The sequence below is a fragment of the Schistocerca gregaria genome, chromosome 9, assembly GCF_023897955.1.
Source record: "Schistocerca gregaria isolate iqSchGreg1 chromosome 9, iqSchGreg1.2, whole genome shotgun sequence".
Lineage (NCBI taxonomy): Eukaryota > Metazoa > Arthropoda > Insecta > Orthoptera > Acrididae > Schistocerca > Schistocerca gregaria.
The window spans coordinates 20,877,798-20,893,325 of NC_064928.1; positions in this window are offsets into that span (position 1 = coordinate 20,877,798).

The window sequence follows — 15,528 nt, forward strand, 5'->3', positions numbered from 1 at the left end:
AGCGCAGACTGTTTGAGACATTACTAACATGGAGGAAAGTGCACATGGTGACTGTTGTATTCAACCCCGATGCAAATTCTGTGTTTCATCAACACTCTGATAGTCCACAGATTACAGAATGCCACCAGATGTGCATCGGAAACTACTACGGGTCTTCCAGGGAACTATCAAAGAGTGGACTGTTTCAGACATTACTCCCATTGAGGAAAGTGCGCATTGTGACTGTTGTATTCAATCCCGATGCAATTTCTGTGTTTCATCAACACTCTGATAGTCCACAGATTACAGAATGCCTCCAGATGTGCATTGGAAACTACCACTGGTCTTCCAGGGAACGATCAAAGCGTAGACTGTTTAAGACATTATTCCCATGGAGGAAAGTGCGCATGGTGACTGTTGTATTCAATACCGATGCAATTTCTGTGTTTCATCAACACTCTGATAGTCCACAGATTACAGAATGCCTCCAGATATGCATCGTAAACTACTACTGGTCTTCCAGGGAACGATCAAACCGTAAAATATTTGAGACATTACTCCCATGGAGGAAGGTGAGCATGGTGACTGTTGTATTCAATCCCGATGCAATTTCTGTGTTTCATGACACTCTGATATTCCACAGATTACAGAATGCCTTCAGATGTGCATCGGAAACTACTACTGGTCTTCCTGGGAACGATCCAAGCGTAGACTGTTAGAGACATTACTCCCATGGAGGAAAGTGTGCATGGTGACTGTTGTATTCAATCCCGATGCAATTTCTGTGTTTCATCAACACTTTGATAGTCCACAGATTACTGAATGCCTCCAGATGTGCATCGGAAAATACTACTGGTCTTCCAGGGAACGATCAAAGCGTAAACTCCTTGAGACATTACACCCATGGAGGAAGGTGCGCATGGTGAATGTTGTATTCAATCCCGATGCAATTTCTGTGTTTCATCAACACTCTGATACTCCACAGATTACAGAATGCCTCCAGATGTGCATCGGAAACAACTACTGGTCTTCCTTGGAAGAGATCCAAGCGTAAACTGTTAGGGACATTACTCATGTGGAGGAAAGTGAGCATGGTGACTGTTGTATTCAATCCCGATGCAATATCTGTGTTTCATCAACACTTTGATAGTCCACAGATTACAGAATGCCTCCAGATGTGCATCGGAAACTACTACTGGTCTTCCTGGGAACGATCAAAGCGTAAACTCCTTGAGACATTACACCCATGGAGGAAGGTGCGCATGCTGACTGTCGTATTCAATCCCGATGCAATTTCTGTGTTTCATCAACACTCTGATACTCCACAGACTACAGAATGCCTCCAGATGTGCATCGGAAACTACTACTGGTTTTCCAGGGAAGGATCAAAGCGTAGACTGTTTGAGACATTACTCCTGTGGAGGAAAGTGCGCATGGTGACTGTTGTATTCAATCCCGATGCAATTTCTATGTTTCATCAACACTCAGATAGTCCACAGATTACAGAATGGCACCAGATGTGCATCGGAAACTACTACTGGTCTTCCAGGGGACGATAAAGCGTAGACAGTTTGAGACATACCTCCCGTGGAGGAAAGTGCGCCTGGTGACTGTCGTATTCAATCCCAATGCAATATCTGTGTTTCATCAACACTCTGATAGTCCACGGATTACAGAATGCCACCAGAATTTCATCGGAAACTACTACTGGTCTTCCAGGGAACGATCAAAGCGTGGACTGTTTCAGACATTACTCCCATGGAGGAAAGTGGGCATGGTGACTGTTGTATTCAATCCCGATGCAATTTCTGTGTTTCATCAACACTCTGATATTCCACAGACTACAGAATGCCTCCAGATGTGCATCGGAAACTACTACTGGTCTTCCAGGCAACGATCAAAGCGTAAACTCTTTGAGACATTACTCCCATGGAGGAAGGTGCGCATGGTGACAGTTGTATTCAATCCCGATGCAATTTCTGTGTTTCATCAACACTCTGATACTCCACAGATTACAGAATGTCACCAGATGTGCCTCGGAAACAGCTACTGGTCTTCCTGGGAACGATCCCAGCGTAGACTGTTAGAGACATTACTCCCATGGAGGAAAGTGCGCATGGTCAATGATGTATTAAATCCCGATGCAATTTATGTGTTCCATCAACACTTTGAAGGTCCACAGATTACAGAATGCATCCAGATGTGCATCGGAAACTACTACTAGTCTTCCAGGGATCGACCAAAGGGTAAACTCTTTGAGACATTACTCTCATGGAGGAAGGTGCGCATGGTGACTGTTGTATTCAATACCGATGCAATTTCTCCGTATCATCAACACTCTGATAGTCCACAGATTAAGGAATGCCACCAGATGTGCATCCGAAACTACTACTGGTCTTCCAGGGAACGATCAATGCGTTGACTGTTTGAGACATTACTCCCGTGGTGGAAAGTGCGGATGGTGACGGCTGTATTCATTCCCGATGCAATTTCTGTGTTCCATCAACACACTGATAGTCCACAGATTACAGAATGTCATCAGATGTGCATCGGAAACTACTACTGGTCTTCCAGGGAACGATCAAAGTGTATACATTTTGAGACATTACTCCCATGGAGGAAAGTGCGCATGGTGAATGACGTATTAAATCCCGATGCAATTTCTGTGTTTCATCAACACTTTGAAGGTCCACAGATTACAGAATGCATCCAGATGTGCATCGGAAACTACTACTAGCCTTCCAGGGATCGACCAAAGGGTAAACTCTTTGAGACATTACTCCCATGGAGGAAGGTGCGCATGGTGACTGTTGTATTCAATCCCGATGCAATTTCTGTGTTCCATCAACACTCTGATAGTCCACAGATTACAGAATGTCACCCGATGTGCATCGGAAACTACTACTGGTCTTCCAGGGAACGATCAAAGTGTATACTGTTTGAGACATTACTCCCATGGAGGAAAGTGCGCATGGTGATTGTTGTATTCAATCCCGATGCAATTTCTGTGTTTCATCAACACTCAGTTGGACCACATATTTCAGAATGCCTCCAGATGTGCATCGGAAACTACTACTGGTCTTCCATTAAACGATCTAAACGTAAACTCTTTGAGACATTACTCCCATGGAGGAAGGTGCGCATGGTGACTGTTGTATTCAATCCCGATGCAATTTCTGTGTTTCATCAACACTCTGATAGTCCACAGATTACAGAATGCCTCCAGATGTGCATTGGAAACTACCACTGGTCTTCCAGGGAACGATCAAAGCGTAGACTGTTTGAGACATTATTCCCATGGAAGAAAGTGCGCATGGTGACTGTTGTATTCAATACCGATGCAATTTCTGTGTTTCTTCAACACTTTGATAGTCCACAGATTACAGAATGCCTCCAGCTGTGCATCGGAAACTACTACTGGTCTTCCAGGGAACGATCAAACCGTAAACTCTTTGAGACATTACTCCCATGGAGGAAGGTGCGCATGGTGACTGTTGTATTCAATCCCGATGCAATTTCTGTGTTTCATGACACTGTAATATTCCACAGATTACAATATGCCTCCAGATGTGCATCGGAAACTACTACTGGTCTTCCTGGGAACGATCCAAGCGTAGACTGTTAGAGACATTACTCCCATGGAGGAAAGTGCGCCTGGTGACTGTCGTATTCAATCCCGATGCAATATCTGTGTTTCATCAACAGTCTGATAGTCCACGGATTACAGAATGCCACCAGAATGTCATCGGAAACTACTACTGGTCTTCCAGGGAACGATCAAAGCGTGGACTGTTTCAGACATTACTCCCATGGAGGAAAGTAAGCATGGTGACTGTTGTATTCAATCCCGATGCAATTTCTGTGTTTCATCAACACTCTGATAGTCCACAGATTACAGAATGCCTCCAGATGTGAATTGGAAGCTACCACCGGTCTTCCAGGGAACGATCAATGCGTAGACTGTTTGCGACATTACTAACATGGAGGAAATTGGGCATGGTGACTGTTGAATTCAATCCCGATGCAATTTCTGTGTTTCATCAACACTCTGATAGTCCACAGATTACAGAATGCCTCCAGATGTGCAATGGAAACTACTACTGGTCTTCCAGGCAACGATCAAAGCGTAAACTCTTTGAGACATTACTCCCATGGAGGAAGGTGTGCATGGTGACTGTTGTATTCAATCCCGATGCAATTTCTGTGTTTCATCAACACTCTGATACTCCACAGATTACAGAATGCCTCCAGATGTGCATCGGAAACAGCTACTGGTCTTCCTGGGAATGATCCAAGCGTAGACTGTTTGAGACATTACTCCCATGGAGGAAAGTGCGCAAGGTGATTGTTGTATTCAATCTCAATGCAATTTCTGTGTTTCATCAACACTCAGTAAGACCACAGATTTCAGAATGCCTCCAGATGTGCATCGGAAACTACTACTGGTCTTCCAGGGAACGATCAAAGCGTAGACTGTTTGAGACATTACTCGCATGGAGGAAAGTGTGCATGGTGACTGTTGTATTCAATCCCGATGTAATTTCTGTGTTTCATCAACACCCTGATAGTCCACAGATTACAGAATGCCACCAGCTGTGCATCGGAAACTACTAGTAGTCTTCCAGGGAACGATCAAAGCGTGGACTGTTTCAGACATTACTCCCCTGGAGGAAAGTGCGCATGGTGACTGTTGTATTCGATCCCGATGCAATTTCTGTGTTTCATCAACACTTTGAAGGTCCACAGATTACAAAATGCCTTTAGATGTCAGTTGGAAGCTACCACTGGTCTTCCAGGGAACGATCAAAGCGTAGACTGTTTGAGACATTACTAACATGGAGGAAAGTGCACATGGTGACTGTTGTATTCAATCCCGATGGAATTTCTGTGTTTCATCAACACTCCGATAGTCCACAGATTACAGAATGCCTCCAGATGTGCATCGGAAAATACTGATGGTCTTCCATTGAACGATCAAAGCGTAAACTCTTTGAGACATTACTCCCATGGAGGAAGGTGCGCATTTTGACTGTTGTATTCAATCCCGATGCAATTTCTGTGTTTCATCAACACTCTGATAGTCCACAGATTACAGAATGCCTCCAGATGTTCATCGGAAACTACTACTGGTTATCGAGGGAACGATCAAAGCGTAGACTGTTTGAGACATTACTCCTGTGGAGGAAAGTGCGCATGGTGACTGTTGTATTCAATACCGATGCAATTTCTGTGTTTCGTCAACACACTGATAGTCCACAGATTACAGAATGCCACCAGATGTGCATCGGAAACAACTACTGGTGTTCCAGGGAACGATCAAAGCGTAGACTGTTTGAGACATTACTCCCATGGAGGAAAGTGCGCATTGTGACTGTTGTATTCAATCCCGATGCAATTTCTGTGTTTCATCAACACTCTGATAGTCCACAGATTACAGAATGTCTCCAGATGTGCATTGGAACCTACCACTGGTCTTCCAGGGAACGATCAAAGCGTAGACTGTTTGAGACATTACTAACATGGAGGAAAGTGCGCATGGTGACTGTTGTATTCAATACCGATGCAATTTCTGTGTTTCATGAACACTCTGATAGTCCACAGATTACAAAATGCCTATAGATTTGCATCGGAAACTGCTACTGGTCTTCCATTGAACGATCAAAGCGTAAACTCTTTGAGACATTACTCCCATGGAGGAAGGTGCGCATGGTGACTGTTGTATTCAATCCCGATGCAATTTCTCCGTATCATCAACACTCTGACAGTCCACAAATTAAGGAATGCCACCAGATGTGCATCCGTAACTACTACTGGTCTTCCAGGGAACGATCAATGCGTAGACTGTTTGAGACATTACTCCCGTGGTGGAAAGTGCGCATGGTGACTGTTGTATTCAATCCCGATGCAATTTCTGTGTTTCATGACACTGTAATATTCCACAGATTACAATATGCCTCCAGATGTGCATCGGAAACTACTACTGGTCTTCCTGGGAACGATCCAAGCGTAGACTGTTAGAGACATTACTCCCATGGAGGAAAGTGCGCCTGGTGACTGTCGTATTCAATCCCGATGCAATATCTGTGTTTCATCAACAGTCTGATAGTCCACGGATTACAGAATGCCACCAGAATGTCATCGGAAACTACTACTGGTCTTCCAGGGAACGATCAAAGCGTGGACTGTTTCAGACATTACTCCCATGGAGGAAAGTAAGCATGGTGACTGTTGTATTCAATCCCGATGCAATTTCTGTGTTTCATCAACACTCTGATAGTCCACAGATTACAGAATGCCTCCAGATGTGAATTGGAAGCTGCCACCGGTCTTCCAGGGAACGATCAATGCGTAGACTGTTTGCGACATTACTAACATGGAGAAAATTGGGCATGGTGACTGTTGAATTCAATCCCGATGCAATTTCTGTGTTTCATCAACACTCTGATAGTCCACAGATTACAGAATGCCTCCAGATGTGCAATGGAAACTACTACTGGTCTTCCAGGCAACGATCAAAGCGTAAACTCTTTGAGACATTACTCCCATGGAGGAAGGTGCGCATGGTGACTGTTGTATTCAATCCCGATGCAATTTCTGTGTTTCATCAACACTCTGATACTCCACAGATTACAGAATGCCTCCAGATGTGCATCGGAAACAGCTACTGGTCTTCCTGGGAACGATCCAAGCGTAGACTGTTTGAGACATTACTCCCATGGAGGAAAGTGCGCAAGGTGATTGTTGTATTCAATCTCAATGCAATTTCTGTGTTTCATCAACACTCAGTAAGACCACAGATTTCAGAATGCCTCCAGATGTGCATCGGAAACTACTACTGGTCTTCCAGGGAACGATCAAAGCGTAGACTGTTTGAGACATTACTCGCATGGAGGAAAGTGTGCATGGTGACTGTTGTATTCAATCCCGATGTAATTTCTGTGTTTCATCAACACCCTGATAGTCCACAGATTACAGAATGCCACCAGCTGTGCATCGGAAACTACTAGTAGTCTTCCAGGGAACGATCAAAGCGTTGACTGTTTCAGACATTACTCATCTTAAGGAAAGTGCGCATGGTGACTGTTGTATTCGATCCCGATGCAATTTCTGTGTTTCATCAACACTTTGAAGGTCCACAGATTACAAAATGCCTTTAGATGTCAGTTGGAAGCTACCACTGGTCTTCCAGGGAACGATCAAAGCGTAGACTGTTTGAGACATTACTAACATGGAGGAAAGTGCACATGGTGACTGTTGTATTCAATCCCGATGGAATTTCTGTGTTTCATCAACACTCCGATAGTCCACAGATTACAGAATGCCTCCAGATGTGCATCGGAAAATACTGATGGTCTTCCATTGAACGATCAAAGCGTAAACTCTTTGAGACATTACTCCCATGGAGGAAGGTGCGCATTTTGACTGTTGTATTCAATCCCGATGCAATTTCTGTGTTTCATCAACACTCTGATAGTCCACAGATTACAGAATGCCTCCAGATGTTCATCGGAAACTACTACTGGTCATCGAGGGAACGATCAAAGCGTAGACTGTTTGAGACATTACTCCTGTGGAGGAAAGTGCGCATGGTGACTGTTGTATTCAATACCGATGCAATTTCTGTGTTTCGTCAACACACTGATAGTCCACAGATTACAGAATGCCACCAGATGTGCATCGGAAACAACTACTGGTGTTCCAGGGAACGATCAAAGCGTAGACTGTTTGAGACATTACTCCCATGGAGGAAAGTGCGCATTGTGACTGTTGTATTCAATCCCGATGCAATTTCTGTGTTTCATCAACACTCTGATAGTCCACAGATTACAGAATGTCTCCAGATGTGCATTGGAACCTACCACTGGTCTTCCAGGGAACGATCAAAGCGTAGACTGTTTTAGACATTACTAACATGGAGGAAAGTGCGCATGGTGACTGTTGTATTCAATACCGATGCAATTTCTGTGTTTCATGAACACTCTTATAGTCCACAGATTACAAAATGCCTATAGATTTGCATCGGAAACTGCTACTGGTCTTCCATTGAACGATCAAAGCGTAAACTCTTTGAGACATTACTCCCATGGAGGAAGGTGCGCATGGTGACTGTTGTATTCAATCCCGATGCAATTTCTCCGTATCATCAACACTCTGACAGTCCACAAATTAAGGAATGCCACCAGATGTGCATCCGTAACTACTACTGGTCTTCCAGGGAACGATCAATGCGTAGACTGTTTGAGACATTACTCCCGTGGTGGAAAGTGCGCATGGTGATTGTTGTATTCAATCCCGATGTAATTTCTGTGTTTCATCAACACCCTGATAGTCCACAGATTACAGAATGCCACCAGCTGTGCATCGGAAACTACTAGTAGTCTTTCAGCGAACGATCAAAGCGTGGACTGTTTCAGACATTACTCCCCTGGAGGAAAGTGCGCATGGTGACTGTTGTATTCGATCCCGATGCAATTTCTGTGTTTCATCAACACTTTGAAGGTCCACAGATTACAAAATGCCTTCAGATGTCAGTTGGAAGCTACCACTGGTCTTCCAGGGAACGATCAAAGCGTAGACTGTTTGAGACATTACTAACATGGAGGAAAGTGCACATGGTGACTGTTGTATTCAATCCCGATGGAATTTCTGTGTTTCATCAACACTCCGATAGTCCACAGATTACAGAATGCCTCCAGTTGTGCATCGGAAAATACTGATGGGCTTCCATTGAACGATCAAAGCGTAAACTCTTTGAGACATTACTCCCATGGAGGAAGGTGCGCATTTTGACTGTTGTATTCAATCCCGATGCAATTTCTGTGTTTCATCAACACTCTGATAGTCCACAGATTACAGAATGCCTCCAGATGTGCATCGGAAACTACTACTGGTCTTCCAGGCAACGATCAAAGCGTAAACTCTTTGAGACATTACTCCCATGGAGGAAGGTGCGCATGGTGACTGTTGTATTCAATCCCGATGCAATTTCTGTGTTTCATCAACACTCTGATACTCCACAGATTACAGAATGCCTCCAGATGTGCATCGGAAATTACTTCTGGTGTTCCAGGGAACGATCAAAGCGTAGACTGTTTGAGACATTACTCCCATGGAGGAAAGTGCGCATTGTGACTGTTGTATTCAATCCCGATGCAATTTCTGTGTTTCATCAACACTCTGATAGTCCACAGATTACAGAATGCCTCCAGATGTGCATTGGAACCTACCACTAGTCTTCCAGGGAACGATCAAAGCGTAGACTGTTTGAGACATTACTAACATGGAGGAAAGTGCGCATGGTGACTGTTGTATTCAATACCGATGCAATTTCTGTGTTTCATCAACACTCTGATAGTCCACAGATTACAGAATGCCTCCAGATGTGCATCGGAAACTACTACTGGTCTTCCATTGAACGATCAAAACGTAAACTCTTTGAGACATTACTCCCATGGAGGAAGGTGCGCATGGTGACTGTTGTATTCAATCCCGATGCAATTTCTGTGTTTCATCAACACTCTGATAGTCCACAGATTACAGAGTGCCACCAGATGTGCATCGGAAACTACTACTGGTAATCGAGGGAACGATCAAAGCGTAGACTGTTTGAGACATTACAGCTGTGGAGGAAAGTGCGCATGTTGACTGTTGTATTTATTCCGGATGCAATTTCTGTGTTTCATCAACACTCTGATAGTCCACAGATTACAGAATGAAACCAGATGTGCATCGGAAACTACTACTGGTCTCCCGGGGAACGATCAAAGCGTGGACTGTTTCAGACATTACTCCCCTGGAGGAAAGTGCGCATGGTGACTGTTGTATTCAATCCCGATGCAATTTCTGTGTTTCATCAACACTCTGATAGTCCACAGATTACAGAATGCCTCCAGATGTGCATTGGAAACTACCACTGGTCTTCCATTGAACGTTCAAAGCGTAGACTGTTTGAGACATTACTAACATGGAGGAAAGTGCGCATGGTGACTGTTGTATTCAATACCGATGCAATTTCTGTGTTTCATCAACACTCTGATAGTCCACAGATTACAGAATGCCTCCAGATGTGCATCGGAAACTACTACTGGTCTTCCATTAAACGATCTAAACGTAAACTCTTTGAGACATTACTCCCATGGAGGAAGGTGCGCATGGTGACTGTTGTATTCAATCCCGATGCAATTTCTGTGTTTCATCAACACTCTGATACTCCACAGATTACAGAATGCCTCCAGATGTGCATCGGAAACAGCTACTGGTCTTCCTGGGAACGATCCAAGCGTAGACTGTTTGAGACATTACTCCCATGGAGGAAAGTGCGCAAGGTGATTGTTGTATTCAATCTCAATGCAATTTCTGTGTTTCATCAACACTCAGTAAGACCACAGATTTCAGAATGCCTCCAGATGTGCATCGGAAACTACTACTGGTCTTCCAGGGAACGATCAAAGCGTAGACTGTTTGAGACATTACTCGCATGGAGGAAAGTGTGCATGGTGACTGTTGTATTCAATCCCGATGTAATTTCTGTGTTTCATCAACACCCTGATAGTCCACAGATTACAGAATGCCACCAGCTGTGCATCGGAAACTACTAGTAGTCTTCCAGGGAACTATCAAAGCGTGGACTGTTTCAGACATTACTCCCCTGGAGGAAAGTGCGCATGGTGACTGTTGTATTCGATAACGATGCAATTTCTGTGTTTCATCAACACTTTGAAGGTCCACAGATTACAAAATGCCTTTAGATGTCAGTTGGAAGCTACCACTGGTCTTCCAGGGAACGATCAAAGCGTAGACTGTTTGAGACATTACTAACATGGAGGAAAGTGCGCATGGTGACTGTTGTATTCAATACCGATGCAATTTCTGTGTTTCGTCAACACACTGATAGTCCACAGATTACAGAATGCCACCAGATGTGCATCGGAAACAACTACTGGTGTTCCAGGGAACGATCAAAGCGTAGACTGTTTGAGACATTACTCCCATGGAGGAAAGTGCGCATTGTGACTGTTGTATTCAATCCCGATGCAATTTCTGTGTTTCATCAACACTCTGATAGTCCACAGATTACAGAATGTCTCCAGATGTGCATTGGAACCTACCACTGGTCTTCCAGGGAACGATCAAAGCGTAGACTGTTTGAGACATTACTAACATGGAGGAAAGTGCGCATGGTGACTGTTGTATTCAATACCGATGCAATTTCTGTGTTTCATGAACACTCTGATAGTCCACAGATTACAAAATGCCTATAGATTTGCATCGGAAACTGCTACTGGTCTTCCATTGAACGATCAAAGCGTAAACTATTTGAGACATTACTCCCATGGAGGAAGGTGCGCATGGTGACTGTTGTATTAAATCCCGATGCAATTTCTGTGTTTCATCAACACTCTGATAGTCCACAGATTACAGAATGCCACCAGATGTGCATCGGAAACTACTACTGGTCATCGTGGGAACGATCAAAGCGTAGACTGTTTGAGACATTACTGCTGTTGAGGAAAGTGCACATGGTGACTATTGTATTTATTCCCGATGCAATTTCTGTGTTTCATCAACACTCTGATAGTCCACAGATTACAGAATGCCACCAGATGTGCATCGGAAACTACTACTGGTCTCCCAGGGAACGATCAAAGCGTGGACAGTTTCAGACATTACTCCCTTGGAGGAAAGTGCGCATGGTGACAGTTGTATTAAATCCCGATGCAATTTCTGTGTTTCATCAACACTTTGTAGGTCCACAGATTACAAAATGCCTCAAGATGTCAGTTGGAAGCTACCACTGGTCTTCCAGGGAACGACCAAAGTGGAGACTGTTTGAGACATTACTAACATGGAGGAAAGTGCACATGGTGACTGTTGTATTTATTCCCGATGCAATTTCTGTGTTTCATCAACACTCTGATAGTCCACAGATTACAGAAGGCCACCAGATGTGCATCGGAAACTACTACTGGTCTCCCAGGGAACGATCAAAGCGTGGACTGTTTCAGACATTACTCCCCTGGAGGAAAGTGCGCATGGTGACTGTTGTATTCAATCCCGATGCAATTTCTGTGTTTCATCAACACTCTGATAGTCCACAGATTACAGAATGCCTCCAGATGTGCATTGGAACCTACCACTGGTCTTCCAGGGAACGTTAAAAGCGTAGACTGTTTGAGACATTACTAACATGGAGGAAAGTGCGCATGGTAACTGTTGTATTCAATACCGATGCAATTTCTGTGTTTCATGAACACTCTGATAGTCCACAGCTTACAGAATGCCTCCAGATGTGCATCGGAAACTACTACTGGTCTTCCATTAAACGACCTAAACGTAAACTCTTTGAGACATTACTCCCATGGAGGAAGGTGCGCATGGTGACTGTTGTATTCAATCCCGATGCAATTTCTGTGTTTCATCAACACTCTGATAGTCCACAGATTACAGAATGCCTCCAGATGTGCATTGGAAACTACCACTGGTCTTCTAGGGAACGATCAAAGCGTAGACTGTTTGAGACATTATTCCCATGGAAGAAAGTGCGCATGGTGACTGTTGTATTCAATACCGATGCAATTTCTGTGTTTCATCAACACTTTGATAGTCCACAGATTACAGAATGCCTCCAGCTGTGCATCGGAAACTACTACTGGTCTTCCAGGGAACGATCAAACCGTAAACTCTTTGAGACATTACTCCCATGGAGGAAGGTGCGCATGGTGACTGTTGTATTCAATCCCGATGCAATTTCTGTGTTTCATGACACTGTAATATTCCAAAGATTACAATATGCCTCCAGATGTGCATCGGAAACTACTACTGGTCTTCCTGGGAACGATCCAAGCGTAGACTGTTAGAGACATTACTCCCATGGAGGAAAGTGCGCCTGGTGACTGTCGTATTCAATCCCGATGCAATATCTGTGTTTCATCAACAGTCTGATAGTCCACGGATTACAGAATGCCACCAGAATTTCATCGGAAACTACTACTGGTCGTCCAGGGAACGATCAAAGCGTGGACTGTTTCAGACATTACTCCCATGGAGGAAAGTAAGCATGGTGACTGTTGTATTCAATCCCGATGCAATTTCTGTGTTTCATCATCACTCTGATAGTCCACAGATTACAGAATGCCTCCAGATGTGAATTGGAAGCTACCACCGGTCTTCCAGGGAACGATCAATGCGTAGACTGTTTGCGACATTACTAACATGGAGGAAATTGGGCATGGTGACTGTTGAATTCTATCCCGATGCAATTTCTGTGTTTCATCAACACTCTGATAGTCCACAGATTACAGAATGCCTCCAGATGAGCATCGGAAACTACTACTGGTCTTCCAGGCAACGATCAAAGCGTAAACTCTTTGAGACATTACTCCCATGGAGGAAGGTGCGCATGGTGACTGTTGTATTCAATCCCGATGCAATTTCTGTGTTTCATCAACACTCTGATACTCCACAGATTACAGAATGCCTCCAGATGTGCATCGGAAATAGCTACTGGTATTCCTGGGAACGATCCAAGCGTAGACTGTTAGAGACATTACTCCCATGGAAGAAAGTGCGCTTGGTGAATGATGTATTAAATCCCGATGCAATTCCTGTGTTTCATCAACACTTTGAAGGTCCACAGATTACAGAATGCCTCCAGATGTGCATCGGAAACTACTACTAGTCTTCCAGGGATCGACCAAAGGGTAAACTCTTTGAGACATTACTCCCATGGAGGAAGGTGCGCATGGTGACTGTTGTATTCAATCCCGATGCAATTTCTCCGTATCATCAACACTCTGACAGTCCACAGATTAAGGAATGCCACCAGATGTGCATCCGTAACTACTACTGGTCTTCCAGGGAACGATCAATGCGTAGACTGTTTGAGACATTACTCCCGTGGTGGAAAGTGCGGATGGTGACTGCTGTATTCAATCCGGATGCAATTTCTGTGTTCCATCAACACTCTGATAGTCCACAGATTACAGAATGTCACCAGATGTGCATCGGAAACTACTACTGGTCCTCCAGGGAACGATCAAAGCGTAGACTGTTTGAGACATTACTCCCATGGAGGAAAGTGCGCATGGTGATTGTTGTATTCAATCCCAATGCAATTTCTGTGTTTCATCAACACTCAGTAAGACCACAGATTTCAGAATGCGTCCAGATGTGCATCGGAAACTTCTACTGGTCTTCCAGGGAACGATCAAAGCGTAGACTGTTTGAGACATTTCTCGCATGGAGGAAAGTGTGCATGGTGACTGTTGTATTCAATCCCGATGTAATTTCTGTGTTTCATCAACACCCTGATAGTCCACAGATTACAGAATGCCACCAGCTGAGCATCGGAAACTACTAGTAGTCTTCCAGGGAACGATCAAAGCGTGGACTGTTTCAGACATTACTCCCCTGGAGGAAAGTGCGCATGGTGACTGTTGTATTCGATCCCGATGCAATTTCTGTGTTTCATCAACACTTTGAAGGTCCACAGATTACAAAATGCCTTCAGATGTCAGTTGGAAGCTGCCACTGGTCTTAGAGGGAACGATCAATGCGTAGACTGTTTGAGACATTACTAACATGGAGGAAAGTGCACATGGTGACTGTTGTATTCAATACCGATGCAATTTCTGTGTTTCATGAACACTCTGATAGTCCACAGATTACAAAATGCCTATAGATTTGCATCGGAAACTGCTACTGGTCGTCCCTTGAACGATCAAAGCGTAAACTCTTTGAGACATTACTCACATGGAGGAAGGTGCGCATGGTGACTGTTGTATTAAATCCCGATGCAATTTCTGTGTTTCATCAACACTCTGATAGTCCACAGATTACAGAATGCCACCAGATGTGCATCGGAAACTACTACTGGTCATCGAGGGAACGATCAAAGCGTAGACTGTTTGAGACATTACTGCTGTTGAGGAAAGTGCACATGGTGACTATTGTATTTATTCCCGATGCAATTTCTGTGTTTCATCAACACTCTGATAGTCCACAGATTACAGAATGCCACCAGATGTGCATCGGAAGCTACTACTGGTCTCCCAGGGAACGATCAAAGCGTGGACAGTTTCAGACATTACTCCCTTGGAGGAAAGTGCGCATGGTGACTGTTGTATTAAATCCCGATGCAATTTCTGTGTTTCATCAACACTTTGTAGGTCCACAGATTACAAAATGCCTCAAGATGTCAGTTGGAAGCTACCACTGGTCTTTTAGGGAACGATCAAAGTGGAGACTGTTTGAGACATTACTAACATGGTGGAAAGTGCACATCGTGACTGTTGTATTTATTCCCGATGCAATTTGTGTGTTTCATCAACACTCTGATAGTCCACAGATTACAGAATGCCACCAGATGTGCATCGGAAACTACTACTGGTCTCCCAGGGAACGATCAAAGCGTGGACTGTTTCAGACATTACTCCCCTGGAGGAAAGTGCGCATGGTGACTGTTGTATTCAATCCCGATGCAATTTCTGTGTTTCATCAACACTCTGATAGTCCACAGATTACAGAATGCCTCCAGATGTGCATTGGAAC